This window comes from Anguilla rostrata, chromosome 11 (genome assembly GCF_018555375.3).
Source record: "Anguilla rostrata isolate EN2019 chromosome 11, ASM1855537v3, whole genome shotgun sequence".
Classification (NCBI taxonomy): domain Eukaryota; kingdom Metazoa; phylum Chordata; class Actinopteri; order Anguilliformes; family Anguillidae; genus Anguilla; species Anguilla rostrata.
Genome location: NC_057943.1, coordinates 14,151,375 through 14,168,705, shown reverse-complemented (window position 1 = coordinate 14,168,705; position 17,331 = coordinate 14,151,375). Strand labels below are relative to the sequence as shown.

The 17,331-nt window shown below is 38.4% G+C and overlaps 1 long non-coding RNA gene across 1 annotated transcript; it reads left to right on the top strand.

Annotated features, from left to right (window-relative positions):
• The first annotated feature begins 499 nt into the window (after positions 1–499).
• LOC135234007 (uncharacterized) lies at positions 500–6,565 on the top strand. Its single transcript, XR_010324004.1, has 2 exons — positions 500–662; positions 3,225–6,565. It is a non-coding gene; the product is annotated as an uncharacterized LOC135234007 (long non-coding RNA).
• Positions 6,566–17,331: the final 10,766 nt, after the last annotated feature.

Below are 17,331 nucleotides of genomic sequence, written 5' to 3'. Positions count from 1 at the left end.
CCGCCATTGTGGAGCCAGTACAGACAGGCATCATGCCTGGGAGAAGTCACCACGCAGGGAGGGAAGCGCTAGTCACGTTAAGGTTGGAGAACGGTGAGGTCAAGAATTAGAATATTGATTATAGGTATGGTGGAGCTGTTCGATTTGCTAGGCTAGCAACTTGATGTGAGTTGTCACAGGTAGCCAGTGAAGTGAGAGTAAGAGGCGTGTGACATGAGCATGCTTAGAAAGACTGAAGACAAGTCGTGCGGATGACCTCTGTATTAACTACGGGGGATTAGTGCCAGAGGGGACTTGATCCTCATCTCTGGGCCCAAAGGCTATCGCTCTTTTAAGATAAATATTCTGATTTTGGAATTTGCTGTGTGGTGGTTTTATTCTAGTCTGTTTTCCCTTTTTACTGCCAGTTCACTTCAAGGTCTTCTGTGATTAGTCCGCTCATCTGTCACTCATAAACCAATTGGTTCCATCCTGCCCTCTTCTGGTTCATCCAATCACCAATGTCCACCTCAATATAAAGCCACCTGAAAGGATCCTGCTTTGGATCCCCCTCTCTGCCTTCCAGGAGTGTGAAGCCTGTTTTGCTACTGTTGGACCTTTGAAATTGTGTGCTCCTTTGTGTGTACTGGTTTTGTTTTTTGTTCTCCTGGGAGAGGGACTAGGTAAGTTGGCGTACCCTGTACACAGCACATGTAGGTTGGTTTCTGTTACAGACATTAGGTTAGAGGTGATTGCCACCCCCTGCATTTCAGGTTTAGTTAGAATAGTTAGGGTTTTGTTTGATTTGTTTTAATAGTATTAAGATTAAAAACCATAATTGTGCTTTGTTTTGAGTTATTTCGTTTGGCAACACATGTAATCTTTCTCCCTGCCCCTTTTAGTTCCTGTTGTGCTACCTACTGTGTTTGTTTGGTTGTAAATAGAAAATAGCATTGTGAATAGAAACCTCATGTCCTCTCACTTGGCTGTACATTGTAAATAAGCACCATAGCCTACTTAATGGTTGTCTTGTCCCCTTCCATTCACTTCTTGGGTGATTTTGTGTTACCTTCCTCTAGCCCTCAGGTTTCCAAAAAGGAAGAGGGGGTGGGGGGTGGGTTGTAACATCAATTGTAGAAGTACCATGGCCTAAATTGGGAGCAGTGTAGAGTAGGTGATCAGGAAGGAACATATTCTTTGGTTGTATATTAAGAATCTACACATCAGACTGACTGCTGCCGTATGGAAAGAGGAGAGCTGATCATCTAACTTCGCTTCTTGCTGTGAGCTCTTCTGTCACATCTAACTTAATCAAGACTCCCAATACCAAATTCTGACAACCACCAAAGCTATTGCAAAACATGTGACTGTACCACAGCTCAAGTAGTTGGCACAGGGGCTGAATCCCTGGGGTGATAAGGTGGTGTTATTTATTACTTTTTTTATTTTTATTAGCATATTATTTTAAAAGTACTGAATACAACCTAAAGCTTTAAATGTGGCGTGTATTCCAGACAGATTTTCTGGCTGTCTGCATGTGCAGAGTTTTGGGTCAGGAGTCTTGAGCTTCCTGATCATGGTTCATTACCTGGAGAAGCAGCTGGAATCTTATTTTAACAGGAAGGATGGTAAATGGTGTACAGCTTTATGCATAGACGCTATGGCAGGTAGTCTGGGCAATGTATGTTCTGGTTAGGTTGTATTTAACTTCATGGATGATATGTTTGTCAAGTATGGTCAAGAGATGTGGAAAAGTTGTTGGGGAACTGTATTGCAGGATTTAGGAGCACTCATTTTAATCCTGAGAATCATTCCTTACCCACATTGCTTCAGTTAAAAGATTTAGCTGTTTACATGGGGTGCAAATTGGACAATATGTTAGTCTATAACCATTCATAAGGGCCTCTGCCAAACAAGCAAATCCAACTTAATTCATTTAAGGCTCTATGATCAGTTTATTCCTGGCAAAAGAACAGATACGTACTAGTTATATGGCATCACAGAAAAGTTGCAATGCACAAAATTCTTCAACTATAGCACCAAATTGACCAAAACCAGACATCCCACTTTTACAGATTTCCAGGAGACACTCAATGTTAGGGTGATGGCAAGTAACCCCCACCCCCTCCATTATGACATTGGGCCCCTACACATTACTCTAAAGGATTTTGTGATTTTCTGGTCCACTATGAACGAGGGACCACGGCACTGTTGCCTCACTGCAAGAAAGTTGTGGGTTCAAATCTCGGCTTGGACCTTAATGTGTGAGTTTGCATGTTGTCCACATGGGTTTCCTCTGGGTACTCTGGTTTCCTCCCACAGTCCAAAAACATGCAAGTAGGCTAATTGGAGGTATGAGTGTGCGAGTAAATGATAGCTAGCTAGCTACTGCTGGTGGCATTTTGTTGCGGGATATAACTTTAGGGAGGACTGCATTCAATAAGGGTGCAAATTAGTGAGCTAACTAGTCTACGTAAATATAAAAATTAGTAAGCAAACTGCAGACTTAGCAGGATGATTCTCATATGTTGCATGTCTAAGTGTGGTCATGTTGGCCATCTGTTTTTTCTGTCAGCTCCTCTCGATTGATTTAAGGGAGCATGTGATTGGTCAGAGTAATGTGGGCATTAAGGAAGGGATGTCTGAAACTGATTGGCTGGCCTAGACTCAGTGGAGTGGGGGGGGGGGGGGGGGGTGGACTGACTTGTGGACTTTTTTTCAAATCGAGCTGCCAGGATTGTTTCAAGAATCCACAAATAAATGCTAACAATTCCATATTTCATATTTGTGAACCAGTTACATTTATTTGTGAACCTGCTACAGCTACATTTATTTGTGGACCAGCCTCATGTGTGGGTTAGCCAGCAGCAATACCACCATGCTCCCTGCTCCTGCCTAATGGCTGAAGCTAAGCAAGTGTGGGCTCGGTTAATACGTGGATGAGAGACCTCCTGGGAAAACTAAGTTGCTGCTGAAAGTGGGGGTGGCGAGCCAGCAGGAGGCAATCTTCCCACTGGTTGAAATATCCCTAGTGGAGTGAAGGGGACACTGTGCTGTAGGAGATGCTGTCTTTCAGATGAGATGTTTAATCAAGGTCCTGACTCACTGCGTTCATTAAAGATCATATGACACTCTCTGCAAAAAGTGGAGGGTTCCCTGGTGTCCTGGCTAAATTCTCAACCTGCCTTCTTATCATCCCCTGATTTAATTAGCTAAAAAACTGGTTCTCTCCCTCTCCACCTCAGCTGATGTGTGGTGAGCGTTCTGGTGCAGAATGACTGCCGTGCATCATCCAGGTGGGTGCTACACGTTGATGATGGCTGAGGTGAGTTTCCCCCCGATCACTGTAAAGCACTTTGAGCGTCTGGAAACATGCTATATAAATGCAATGTTTCATTCATTCATTTATTTGTGGATCAGCTGCATTTATTTGTGGATCAGTTGCATTATAGTTGCACTTACATTTGTGAACCAAGAATTTTATTTGCAAGTAATGGAAAATATTTGAGTCATTACATTTGTGGAATGTTCATGGTGTTTATTTTTGAGACAATAATGCCCCTATACAAATGGCTTATTTCCCTAAGGTGAGGGAGATCAAGCCTTTTAGTAACTATGGTTACATATCAACACTCATGTAGCTACATTAGACTACATATTTTAGATGCAAAGCAGCAAAGATAATGCATGTGTTTCAGCCCTCGGTGTACATTTTCTTTTCTGCTGTTTCTTCGCAATTAAAGACTGTCTAATTATATAGATTGAGACACGCTCATATTTGTCTGTCTCTATTTATTCTGTATGTCAGTGATTACTAAACCCCCTTGATCTAGTTTAGCTTTGGCAAAATAGGCTTATCAAATTTGAAAAAAGGAGAAAATGATTATAACAGAAGGAAAAGGAAACCCAACCGTACAGACGATGAGTGTTATTCTTTTTGGAGTACAGCAAATGGAAAAAAAAATACTCTGCAAAGTAAATTCAACCCAGCCATCAACCTACATAGAAATGTCAAGAAATAATCAATAAAATCAATGCAAGAAATCTTGTGGTAAAACACTAGGTGTACAAGATTATAAAAATATGAAAATATTTGAAGAACATATATGTTAAATATTACAGAATTGTTACATATTACATACCTGCCATAGGGTGGCATGGTGGTGCAATGGGTAGCACTGTCTCCTCACAGCAAGAAGAGTTTGCATGTTCCTTCGGTGTTTGCATTTCCTCCCACAGTCCAAAGTCATGCCGGTAGGCTAACCGGAGACTCTAAATTGCCCATGGGTATAAGTGTGAGTGAATGATGTGTGTGCTCTGTGATAGATTGGCAACCTGTCCTGGATGAATTCCTGCCTCTTGCTCAATGCACGCTGAGAGGCTCCAGCATCCTATGCGACCATGGCCAGGATAAGCGGGTATTGATAATTGATGGATGGATACCTGCCATCCCTCTAAGTTATGCCTAGGCAGGGTGGTATGCCCCAAACCTATACAGCACATAGAGCTTTGCACTTTTCAGGGTTTCCTACAGAAATAAACACAATGTCCGCAGGCACTCTGCCCTTGAAAACATTCATTTCATTACCTTCTGACCTCATGTCAACAGACAGAATTCACAAACAACTTAACACGTCCACACAATAAAGCACCAAACTTGGAAGAATTTGAGTTTTTTCTTTCTTTGTTTTCCCCTGCCAATTACGTCATCACAAATGCTCCAGGCCTACAAAGAATACATCCGCCCATTGGAAATTGAGCTACATCAGCCAATAAAAACATAGGATACACATGCAAAATGAACACATACAGAAATGTTTAAAAAAATATATGAATAATAATTTAAAAAACAAAACTTTGCAGCCACTGTGGCTTCATCTTTTTAAAGTAAGAAGGGTGAAATTGACCATTATGCTGTTTCTACAGTTAATTACGTTTTGGCTGCTGTAGCTACTTGGGGTGGAGGTAGATGCCACTATTTGTATTTGCATAAAGTTGGAATGACCACATTCTCTTCTGATGGTAAGATGGGTAAAAACACAGGGCCAAGTTATTTTAACTAATTTAGGAAACATTTGGTAGCACTGCTTTGGAATACGGCTTGTGTTAATTTGTGTGAAGCTAACCAATATTGTTTTTTATAACTCGGGCTAATTTTTATATCAGTACTTTTAATGGCAGGCCTACATTTAGCAAGTTGGCTTCACCATTGTATATTTCATCCTGCATATCATTCAATGTGTAATAACATTGTAAAGTTGTAATGTTGTAACACTGAGCTACTGTACATTAACATTAAACTTGACAGCAGTCTCAAACTCCAGACTTTACACCCAAATAGAGAATGGCTTTGATTCCTCATGTCAAAGCTTGAAAGCCATTTAACTATAGCTAGCTACTGATAGGCCTCTACTAATCCATCATGCATCTGTTCTGTCACAACTGGGAGTGTGGCTAGCAGCAGGTGAAGGAGGGAAGGCACTGAACCATTAACCAGTGTTAGCATTTTAGTAAAGCCACTTAAAGTTGGTGAGGTCCTCCTTGTGAAAATGGACTCTACAAATATTAACTTTTGGGGTTATTGCAATATCACAGTGCCCATGGGCCTCCAGAAATGAAAACCATTTCTTGTGGGACTCTTCATTGTTTAGAAACCAAAGAAGTGTATTGGTTTTTCTTCATCCAGCGAAAGCCCAACACTTAAGCATTTCCAACTTAGTTTGCCTGCACAAAAGTGGAAAGCGCATACAAGTACAAAGAATTTCACTGGTATTTTAGTGACGTACATTGTGCCTAGCAAACCCCGGCACCTGAAAACCTGGTGTTTAGCTAAGGGGCAAAGCAAGCCAATCTCGGCACTGGCTTTTCTGTTTTTTTTTTTCCCCCAAAAAAATATTTTGAAGCCATCTGTGAATGCAAAAGAAGTATTAAAGTGTTGTTTTATTGAAAATAAAACAACTGCTTCCAGTTGTATATAAAACAGTGTGAAATAGTAATATATTTTACTTTTTTTCATATTGTCATAAATATTATTATAGCCCACTCCAACTTTGAGGGAGATTTGTGACCTCTTCTGGGTATCGGGGAGCTAATGCCAAAATCTTCGACTCACAGAGCTACCGGGAGAGGTGAGATGCGTGCAGTGATGGACTTAATCTTCTAAAGTTAAACAAACTGAAAATCTGTGTGTGTGTAATGCTTTGAGATGAATAATATCATTTATTCTGTGGATAAATGATAGCTGTGAGCATTTAATCCTTTAATTTCAAAACCAATTAAACGCCACAGTGCTTCTGTGGGTATCCTAATCATTATCAGGGTTCCAAACACTCTTAGAGCACAGTTTGTTGGCACTCAATTACTTTTCTGTTTTCCTCTATGATTCATCAACATGAAGCGGTTGACTAAAAATGTACATTCCATCAAGTCAACCATCCACTGCAGACTGTGATGAGCCAACTTCCTGGGAGTGCTAAAATCTTGTAACAAGTTTCTGAGTAACCATAAAAATGATTTTAAAAACACAAAAAATCTGCACTTTAACCACATTGATTACAAATCTAAATTTGTAGAGTATAAAGCCCGATCCAGAAAAAAATGTCTTCGTCCCAAACATTATGGAAGGCTCTGTATACTTTGAAGAACCCTTTCCATGCTTAAATAAGTAATGCCAATTCATTTGCAGGGATTCACAAGGAGAGCTCAGTAACCTTCTAGAGTAAACCATTTTTTTTTTTTAGATGGGATTCTTGCACAGTCTTTCCATTCCATATCGCATACTGCAATTGACTTTTTTTTTTTTTTCAACAAAGAACTAGTGAGTTGTCAGGAGTTAATGTGTAGCAGTCAGGTTGTCTTTTCACAATGCACTGCTTCTTTATCTTCCCTTGTATTTCTGAAGGATGTAATGCCAAATCAACACTTGCTTTATAGCTGATCCATTTGAATAGTGATCAAAGTAGCTTTCAAAAAAAGAATCAGCATGCTGGGATTTGACCGTGTGAATCGCTGAGATGTGCAGGTATGGTGAAAGAATTATTTCTAAACCTCAGTGAATTTCTATGGCAGCATATTTCTGCCATAGTGGAAACATATTTCCCACTCAGTATCCTGTTATAACGAGAAACTTTTCTTCTTGAAACAAACTTTCCTCGTTATAACGACATCCTTTTCTTCCTATAATGACATACCAATGGACGTATCTCATTATAATGAGAAAAGGATCTCGTTATAACAAGAGGTTTTTTTCTGAATGTGAAAGAATCTCATTTAGCAGATATTGCTGCAAAGGAATTGTAGGGGGTGAAGAAATTGGCTCCCCGCTCAACTTTGAGCATATTACTGAACACTTAACTGTCTGCAGAAAGCCCAATTTCTTGCTATGCAACATTTCATATTCAATTCAATATTCATTGTACCACAATATAACAGGCAGACACGTTGCACTGTAGACAGATGCAGTCATGTTGATGTCAGAATAATTCATTTAATAGTCTCCTGCTGTTATTGTTATTTAGGACCAGGTTAGAGCAGCAGTGGGGGTAGAGCCAAGGGACAATTTCAAGATAAATATAAATATAATATTCAATATTGCCAATTTATTTACTAACTCATTAATATCTCAGAAATTCATTTTACATTAATGGTGACAAAATAGAAGGAGATTGTTTAGCAGATAGGTGTATCATCAATTCCATTGATTCTTACACAAATTGGGTTTACTGTCTGTATGACAGCAGAAACATTTATTCATTTCCAAATTTATTTTTTACGTTGACAATACATATTTATTAACATTATTGTAAATGTACCCGCATTACATGGAAGGATCTATTAATAATTACAGATGATTCTTGTTGTAGTTCACCTGTTGAAGTGGGGGTACTCAGGAGTAGGATGACTTTTATACTATCCATGCAAGAAAGCACAATGAATGCTATTGCTTTCTAAGAAGACAAATGAATGTTAAAAATATGTTATGAAAAAGTAAAGTGACTTCTACAATTGGCTGTCATCAATGTACTCAAGATTACTCGCAGTAATACATTAATTATGGTGATCATCACCTAATCTAATGCAGATTCCAGTTCTTGTCCATCAGGTCCTGTTGATGCGTGATCGGAATCTGAAATTTTTAAAATAAAATATTTTCTGACTTCAGATTTTTGATATGATGCCAAAATGGAAAACTGTCTTTTTGGGCTGACACTGATTTTTTTTAATCACCTCTCATTTATTAGAGGTGAGGTCCAAATGTATCTTCGCCTTTATCATGAAGTAAGTTTTTGAGTGCATTCAGTGAAAACCCACACAGTCAAGGTGTCTCTCAACCTCAGGAGGTATGGCTGGGACGGTAACACCAACACACAGGTGACTAGAAACATACATCAGTAAATGTGCAAGCAAATGCTTGTAATTATTTGGTAAGCTCTCAACATTTAAACTGTGATTTTATGACTTATTGATACGCCATTTAATGTCAAAGACTTGCATATCTGAGGCAAAAGCAAAGGTAGACAATGTACAGATATCCCACTTCTCATTTGTATTATATCTATACACATTATTATATTAATGTTTTAAAATATAGATTTTGTTTTTTCCAATCAATTGTTAATCTTACAGTACATGTTCTATACTTTGTCTTCATTTGTCTTCTGTAAGGCATGGTGGTGGAGAGCCGGCATGTAAGTGTAATATTTGGTTATTTTCCATTGGTGGAGTAAAGCCACCATATAAAATGGCATTTTCTGGTTTTGGCAGCATGACATGTAGACATACAGGGCTCCAACCTCTGTCTCCCCTGCCAGGCATGGCTGCTCCTGGGCCGCCCACGCTGGCCATTCTTTCCACTTGGACAAATGCTTCTGACAGACTCAGAGCAGACAAAGGCCAGCGTGTCTCATTTGTTTATTGGTAGTGGACACCTTGATACACAACATGATGTAGGTAGATTATAGTACAAAAGAAACTTGATTAAGGCCAAGGGCCAGGAATAAAATGTAACCCCCCTGCTCGCTTGTTTCTTGCATTGACTTTCTCCTGTAGATTGTCTTGGTCTGGACATTTTTTTTTAGGAGAAAAGAACACCTGTCAACCTCTGGAAGGGAAAAAAAAGAAGATAACTCCTGTATTGCTGCACACTGAATCAGACATACTAGAAAACACACAAATGAAATTTTTCAGCAACCCCCAAGCAATGTCTGCCACAAATATTTAACAAGAGTAGAGGAAAATAATTTCCCTATTTCAAAAAGAATTAGGTAAAAATTTCCCCTTGTGCATATCAACAGTGGCAGGTAGAAATTATTCAAAGCTACAAATCTTTAAAGGCTAACTCGCTAGAGAGACAGCAGAGATAATTAGGTGTCATCAGCTCCTCTTGTCCAATATCCCTATAATGGGATCAATATTGCCTCACGTTCAGCATTCAGCGTGGAGCTTCAGTGCAGTTCTGCTCTATTTGTGCTATAATTGCAAGCACCTGAAATCTACAGATTGCTCTTTTTAAGATCTGCCCTCTGGAAACTCAGCAAGCTATTCAAACACACAATGTTTTCACACCAATGAAATAAATAAATACATCAAAAGCCCATACATGGACATAAAGTGTTCAAATAAACCATCAGTGTTCACATGGACTATGGACTTACGAGATACAAAAAAAAATTGTAACTGCATTTCTATTGAACCGATTTACCGATCAAAATTTGAATTGGTCGTACAGAGTTGTAAAAAAAACCAAAAAACTTGCTGGTAAACAGAGAGCTATGATCACACTATAATAGAGCTTTGGTGGTGGGGCTAGAATTTAATCAATGTGAAGCCAGTAACTCATTTTTGACACCTCACAGTAAGGCTTGGAAATTCTAAAGCTATTGGTGAAAGGGCGCTAACTTGAGCTGTGCTGCCATTTCATTTGAAGTATATGTTGTTATTTGGGATTATTTTATTTTAGTTGTAATATATGCAAAATATAACAATGAACTTTTATAAGCTTTGATCAAATAATAATAATAATAATAATAATAACAATAATAATAACAATAATAACAACAATAATAACAACAATAATAATAACAATAATTTTGAGTTTGTATTGGAATAAAATTCCCACCAGGGGTTCACTAAAATAGAATCTTTAATGAACTGTGGGATCTTGAGGCAAAGAAACATGGCAATGCCATGTACATCTGTCAATGTAAAGATTAATAGAACTTCATATTGATATGTTTAAGTCCTCTAAAGAATATGCACATGAGTACGTGATTTTTTTAAAAATTTGAAATATAATGACAAGCTGCCAAGAGCATGGATGCTGGGGTACATTTACTTTTTATATTAAACAGAAGTTTTTCCATGTCAGGAGCTGTCTCTGACTTTCAGGAATGCTACCTTATGTAGGAGATAAATAACCTTTAATTTATTGTACATACGCCACAGGGCGTATGTACAATCACTACAGTAAAATAATAATAAAATGTATTATTATTATTTATTTTTATTTTTTTGTAGAGGTGGGGGTGGGGTTGTCCGGTAAATCTTTAAATAACCACTGCAGTTTCCATTGCAAAAGCCAAGATGCATATACATAACGATCTGGACAAAATGCCAGATGGTGTTTCAGCAGGAAAGGAAAACAAAACAACATACATTTGATTGCAGATGTTTTTTGTGTGCGTCTGTCTTCTAAAATATGACTAAAAGAAAAGAAAATAGATGTTATTTAAATGCCGCAACCAGGTGGTAGAGAAATTGTGATCACCCATCTCCTATTGCATGGACAATTAAAGAATATACACAGTGAAATTAGAGTGGAATGTATTAATGTCAGCCTGCTCAATCTTGATTATCTATGCATGTTATCTGATGCAGTAAGACCTGTAGGCCCACCATCTGTTTTTCTAAAAATGAAATAATCTAAATTGATTCCAGTAAACTAAGCTGGCATTGGAATGGCAGCTCTCTACAAAGGAGGGACCTTATAGGAAACATATGAGCATATGAGAAATGGTTTCTGTGGGATGGGGGCAATGGCAAGTAATCAGAGAGTTGCTCTGTCTGTGTGTTAAAACCAGCTAATTCTTGTAAAGCTGATCTTTTACAGTAAAACAAAATATGTCACTCGCAGAAGCACGAATTTGCCTTTTTCACTGTGTAATTTTCTGGCCCAGGCATTGACAAAGATATTTACCAGCATGTCCAGGAATTGTTCAATTAAATGTTACCTTTCAACAGGCAAACACTGCTTGACGGTAAAATTGTATTCAATATCGTAGTTTCCTTTAACATTTACACTGCTTGAAGGTGAAATTGCTGTAGAATTGTATCCAATATCACAGTTCCCTTTGATGTTCAGAAGAGCAATTGAAGCTCCTATCAGAAAATGTACTGTATGTGTCTCACACAAGCTAAAATAAAAGAACATGGGCAGTAACCTGTGGTGACAGCCCTAGCGTTATAATGTTCTGCTCTCTGAAATATTTAAAGACCTCCTTTAGTATTCCCTTGCTGGATGACCCCAGGTCCTTTTTAATTTAGGCTACATTATTTTGTGGTTTGCTGAAGTTGATGGGAATAGCAGCATTCACCTGGGAATGGCACACTTCTGTACTGTGGCTGGCTGCTGCTATTGAGAAAAAAATAACAATACATTTGCTTCCACATAGAAATGTACAGAATGTATCCAGCCTCTCCCCTTTCTCTGTCTGAGGCATGCAACGTTAAATGTGGCAACTTTACCCAATTCAAGTTTTTATTTTTTTATTTTCTGTGTACCAGAATATACCTATGTGTATTCTGTTACATGGGAACAAACTCCCAAACATCTAAAATGAAGCTATATTTTTTAATGTTCAATTTCAGAGCCATAGTTTTGAAACAGTCCTTTCTCAAAATATTTCTGTTGCTGCACAAATCACACTGTTGACCATAAATTGACTCATATTCTCCGGATTTATATGCCATTTTTCCAAATAGACGTGAAAAATAATCTGAGCCTCATCTGCATATATGCAAGACGTTCTGAGACAGGTCTCCCATTCTAACCATTTAAATGATCCATGCAGTATAAGATGACAATTCAACTATTAATGAAATACAATTCCATTTGGCTTTCATACCAGGCTGACTGAAGCTAGGAACATATCCTTTTATTGCTTGAGATTGCTCATATATATCTACCCTTCCATCTCAACACCAGGCCTAAGAGAGGAGGAAGCGATTCCTGGTGATTATCAAAGCTTGGAGGAATACATCTGTTATTATTTTTTGCCGTAATTTATAACAGGCAGGGGGATCCTCAGTTTGTTTCATTTCCTCAGTCCTTTGTGTGCCCATATCGACTCCCTGCTGTCTGTGACACACTGGCCCTCATGAGACAGGCAGCCAAGGTCCCATTTGCACTCCTCATCTCATTTACATGAGCACTGGCAGCAGCACTGAGAAATAAGAGCTGTTAATTAAGCCTACCTCCGCCATGCGCAATCATATACTTACACAGATGTAATCAGGTAGGGGAAAGTAAAATGAACTGAAAATACCCAATGTTATAATGGTGGTTTCAATTTATTTCCTGAAAGGCCTGATTTGAAATAATTTATTTTGAGAAGAGCATTGTTGTCTTAGGTGTGCGAGGGAAGTTGTCTCAGAAAGTTGCTTTGACATCTGCTAAGTGATTGCAATGTAATGTAATATGTTGAAAAAAATCTCCAAAGGAAATTTGTTCACAACTTAAAGTATTTGCAGAAATACTCTCTAATCCATCCCTTTTCCCCATGTCTAATTTAGATGGCCGGCTTGTAAGGTAAGGGGCTTTGTACCGCCCAGATCAAAATCTAGTTCCGAATGAGGCTATTAGCTCTCTGCCATGCTGATAACTTGAGCTGGGGACCCACTGAGTAAATTAGTAGTGACAGTGATGTTTTTATACAGCTTGGTGTGCACTGCGGTAATGGTTGGCTCTCATTTTGTTAATGAGAACAGGCCTGTTTTCCTAAAATCTGACAGCCTGCAATGTGTCTAGGTGTCTACAGCTCCCAAGGCATTTCAGAAGATAACATAGTGTCAGCCTTGAAAGCCAAAGACACTAATGACATGTCTTCTGTTAATCGTTGGAAAATAGCCAGAAGTTAAAATGTAACGCTGTTGTCTTTTTCTGTTTCTTTTTTCTTTTTATTGCAGCACTTCTGGATTAATTGGTGTGCTTTTAAAAAGCAGAGCTCTTACATAAAAACACTTCAGAATATTCCCGGAAAAGAGACAACAAAGAGGAGTAAGTGCTTTTTCTATCTTTTGTTGTTTCTCCTGCTCTCCTTGCATTACTGTTGCATTAAATTGATTTAATTTGTTTCCCTCGACAAGTGCGATTTCCTCGTTCACATGACTGTGGTTGATTCAAACAGCATTCACTGACTGGAAATCAAGATCGCATACTGGTTTGTTGAGCTCATAACTAGTTCTTTTCGTTTTCTACAATTACAAAATTGTTAATGCTTGATACGAACTGATAAACGTGGTGGTGAAATAACCCAAGACTCAAAATTCCACCTATTTAGAACTCCAGTTGCCCTAGCTGTCTTTCTGGAGGTGTTCTTATATCATTTTAGCTGTAATTTGCTTGTTTCCATTGAACTCTGGTTGCTTATTCAACAATCCAGAAAATGTCCAGCCCCAACATTGTTTCATTTCAAGACTTCACATACAGGCCCCTTCAGTATTGTATTCAAAAAATTTAAAAGGACAGCAAAAGGCAGTAATATTGAAAACAAAACTTGGTTGAAATTGTATTCCCAGGGTCACAGGTGTTCTTGTGTTTTCAAGTGAACATAATACAACTTCAAAGCAATCACTTGGGGGAAAAAAAATACCTCAGACTGTATTCTTCTGAGATATAATTGTAATTATAACAAGTCTTTTTTTTTTAACCGTGTGCATACATTCTACTCACCTCGCCCTCTTCTACAATGCCCTCCACCCCAGGGAGAGCTTGGAGACAGGTTGCTTGAAGGGGTGCACAGTAAGCCAGGTCAGGGTATGGCTTCTCTTTGTCCAACTCTGTAATACACAAACACTCATCAGATTGTGTGCTGAACCCTGGAGAAAAATTAGCCTACACAGCGTTTGCAATCAAAGGGAGAGCTTCGTTATATCTTTTCACTCTGATTACACCGCAGAGGAAGACGCAGACACATCACTTCTCATCATTATCGCGAAAGAGATGATGATTTTACAGCTCCAACTCCTTTCATTGTATGAAAATTTTGATTCCTCGGGGTCTCACAACCGTATCATTAGTGTTCATGAATCACTGCATGGGTGCACCTGCTTTCCCATGGTGAACAGAATAATGCATGATTACCATTTTTAAGGTTCAATTTGTACTTATGACCTGTCACTGGAAAACTGCCAAATTGAAGGGAAACTGAGACTGTTCTCTAAAAATAAAGACACTCAATTGAAAGTTTGATTGTACATAAAGGAAGCAATTGCCTCTGTTTTGTAACAACCATTTTGTAACAACCATTTGTACACATCATGAGATTGGTACTTTTCCCCCTAGAGATATTACACTATCATGTTATTTATCATACTGCATATTTATGTATTTATTTACATGTAAACAGTTTTGCATACAGCACATACAGATCATGGTCATGCTAACAACTGCTTGCAAAGCACGTTCATTTATAAAGAATGTTTGCTTCCATAAATGATTATTTTTTCTATCTCTGCCACGTCTTTTTTCCACTGTCAATGGTGCAGTTAGCACATTTACGGCTTTTCGGTCAGTAAAGTGTGATGCATAGATTAGATGAGAAGAAACAATAACAAAATGTTCACCATTTTCTTTCTGCCTTTTTACAGCTGGGTCTGTGGGACACTGTCTGGACCCAATGTCTCAGTGAACGTTGTTTGACACCACAATAGGAATGATTTATTAAAGGCTGAGCAGAGCAAATTTTAGCGTTTTAACACCCCTTTGATCCAGCTCTAAATTGGACCTTTGGGAATAATTACAGTGCTTTGTCAATTATACAATGGGTTTTGTGTATAACCCGAATAAGACAAGGTGTTTCTACCATGCTCTTAGTTCATCCGTGCAATTCCAGGCCATTTCCTTTCTGTGGTCATATCAGTGGATCTTATTTGGTGTTCTGCTGTGGCATCTAGGACTACTGTATCTCAAGGTCCCCAGAGGAAAAATCTTTTGCTCAGGATAGTCTTTTCTTTAACTCTTGAGAAAGTAGCAAGATCTCAATTGTCTTTTTGAGATCACTTCAATCTGAATTGTTGCTCCTAAAACCCCCTTAGGAGAAAAGATGAGATAATGAGAGGATGAATTTGAGACTTCAGCAAGACGAATGGATATTGAATTGAGATGGTGTTGTTTCTCATGAGGTCACTATGAGAAAACTGAGACATATTTGAGAAGAATCATGAGATCCTAGGAGTCATAGCTTAGTTTTCTTTGAGCTCTTTCTCTGATCTCATGGTCCCATGTTCAGGAAGACCTAAATTAGACTTATTTAAGATAATTTATAGATCTCTTGTTTTGATCAGAGTAAGACATAAATGAGATTGTATGTGGTTGTTTCTCCTGAGTTGAATTTGAGAAGTAGGAGAAAAAGCCTTTGGTCTCACCTTAGTATTAAAAATAGCTCATTTGTGTCTAGGAGAAATGAAAGAAACAACTATGAGATCTCTTCTTGGATTTTGCTTTCCTATGGGTCTGTTTCAAGGCATGCTAATGTAAAGAGTCCAGGGAGGGTTGAAGATCAATTTATCAATTTAATCCAATTGATTAGTTCTGCATACTTATATGAAAAAAAAATATGGATCAGCATATGCCATGTCCATGCCACCCACTCCTGAAACATAAGAAGAAGAGTTCAGTAAAGAAAGTTTATGTCTCTGCAGGAGGAAATTGGCCAGTACAGCAACAGAAAGAGGGAGGTACATTTTTCTAACAAAGGAAGGAGAGTGTTCTGTTTGAGAGGTTAATACCACATTGGCCCTGAAAAAACTCATTTGCTTTTTTTTTTTTTCTGTCGAAAATTATACCGTGTGCAAACAATTATATCTGGCACTAATGGAACAGACATTGTTTGTAAAGGTTATGTATGTACAAACTGTAAATGTACAAGATACTCAAGACACTTTTCCCCGGTCTCTTTCGCAGTCTCATCTACAGCAGTGCGGTAGTGGTCTCTTTGGGATTCTGCCCACGGGTGAAAAGTGGGTGGTTAGATTAATTACATGTTCCTCCAAAAGGTTAATGGTGGTAAGGGGAATGGTCCTTCACAAATTACTTTCTGATTTAGTCACATCCAGGAAGGAACATTTTGCACAAGGATGTAAAATACCAATTGGACTATTTGGACTATTTATGACTGTATGGTCTACAGAACACATCACTTAAATAATAGCCCTGTTAGTCACAGAATCTGATTTCTTTTGCTGAAAATGATTACTCTCTTGATGCTTGAGCACTGTGGCATTAGACAATGCTGTAAGTTTTTTTCTATGACTTTATGTATATATATATATAGGATTCATATGCACTTATAATCAACTATCATCATACATAAAACTGTCCCTTTCATTAAGTATACACAAATATACTTAAGAAGTAATTCAGATTTGATGCCTATTGTTTTATATTATGTTTCAAACAATGGTGAATTAAATCCCTGATTTTGTGCTCTGAACCTGGCAGTGGTGGCTGGAAGCTTTGAGTCTCTGTGGAAGAATGCTTTATTGTAACTGCCTCCACCTGAAGAACTGCATGATGCTGAGTTTACTGTGTGTGCTTAAGTGATTCTGGCTCCAGTGTCTGGTGTTCAGTAAATTATGGACTGAGCTTGCTCAAGCCTCCACGCTTCACCCTACAGCGCAGATAACTGAATCTGAAGATGGAGAAAATGAGGAGATGGCAATGATGGGATGTTGCTTGAAGTGAGTTCCCAATTTCACAGGAAAAAATAATGTACCATTCACATGTATCTGATAAGTGGTTGAGCGAATGTCCAACAACCCATAAGCTGACTTATATCATTACATTCACAGATTTAATGTAGAACTCAATTTCTCCCTATTTTTATGAAAAAAAAACATTGTTTTTATTCATTAAACAACAATAGCACATATTTTTGTATTTTACACCATGAGTTAAATCACATCTCAGCTTGTGTACTTTTCTCAGCTGTGCCATACCAGCTTTTGAAGTTGGTTTCCTGATGATTCTACCCCCCCCCCCCCTCTCTCTCTCTCCCCCTCTCCCTCTCCCTCTTCCAAGAGCCAGAAAGAGAGAGAGTGAGCGGCTGGACTGCGGGCAGCCTGTTTCCTTGGTTA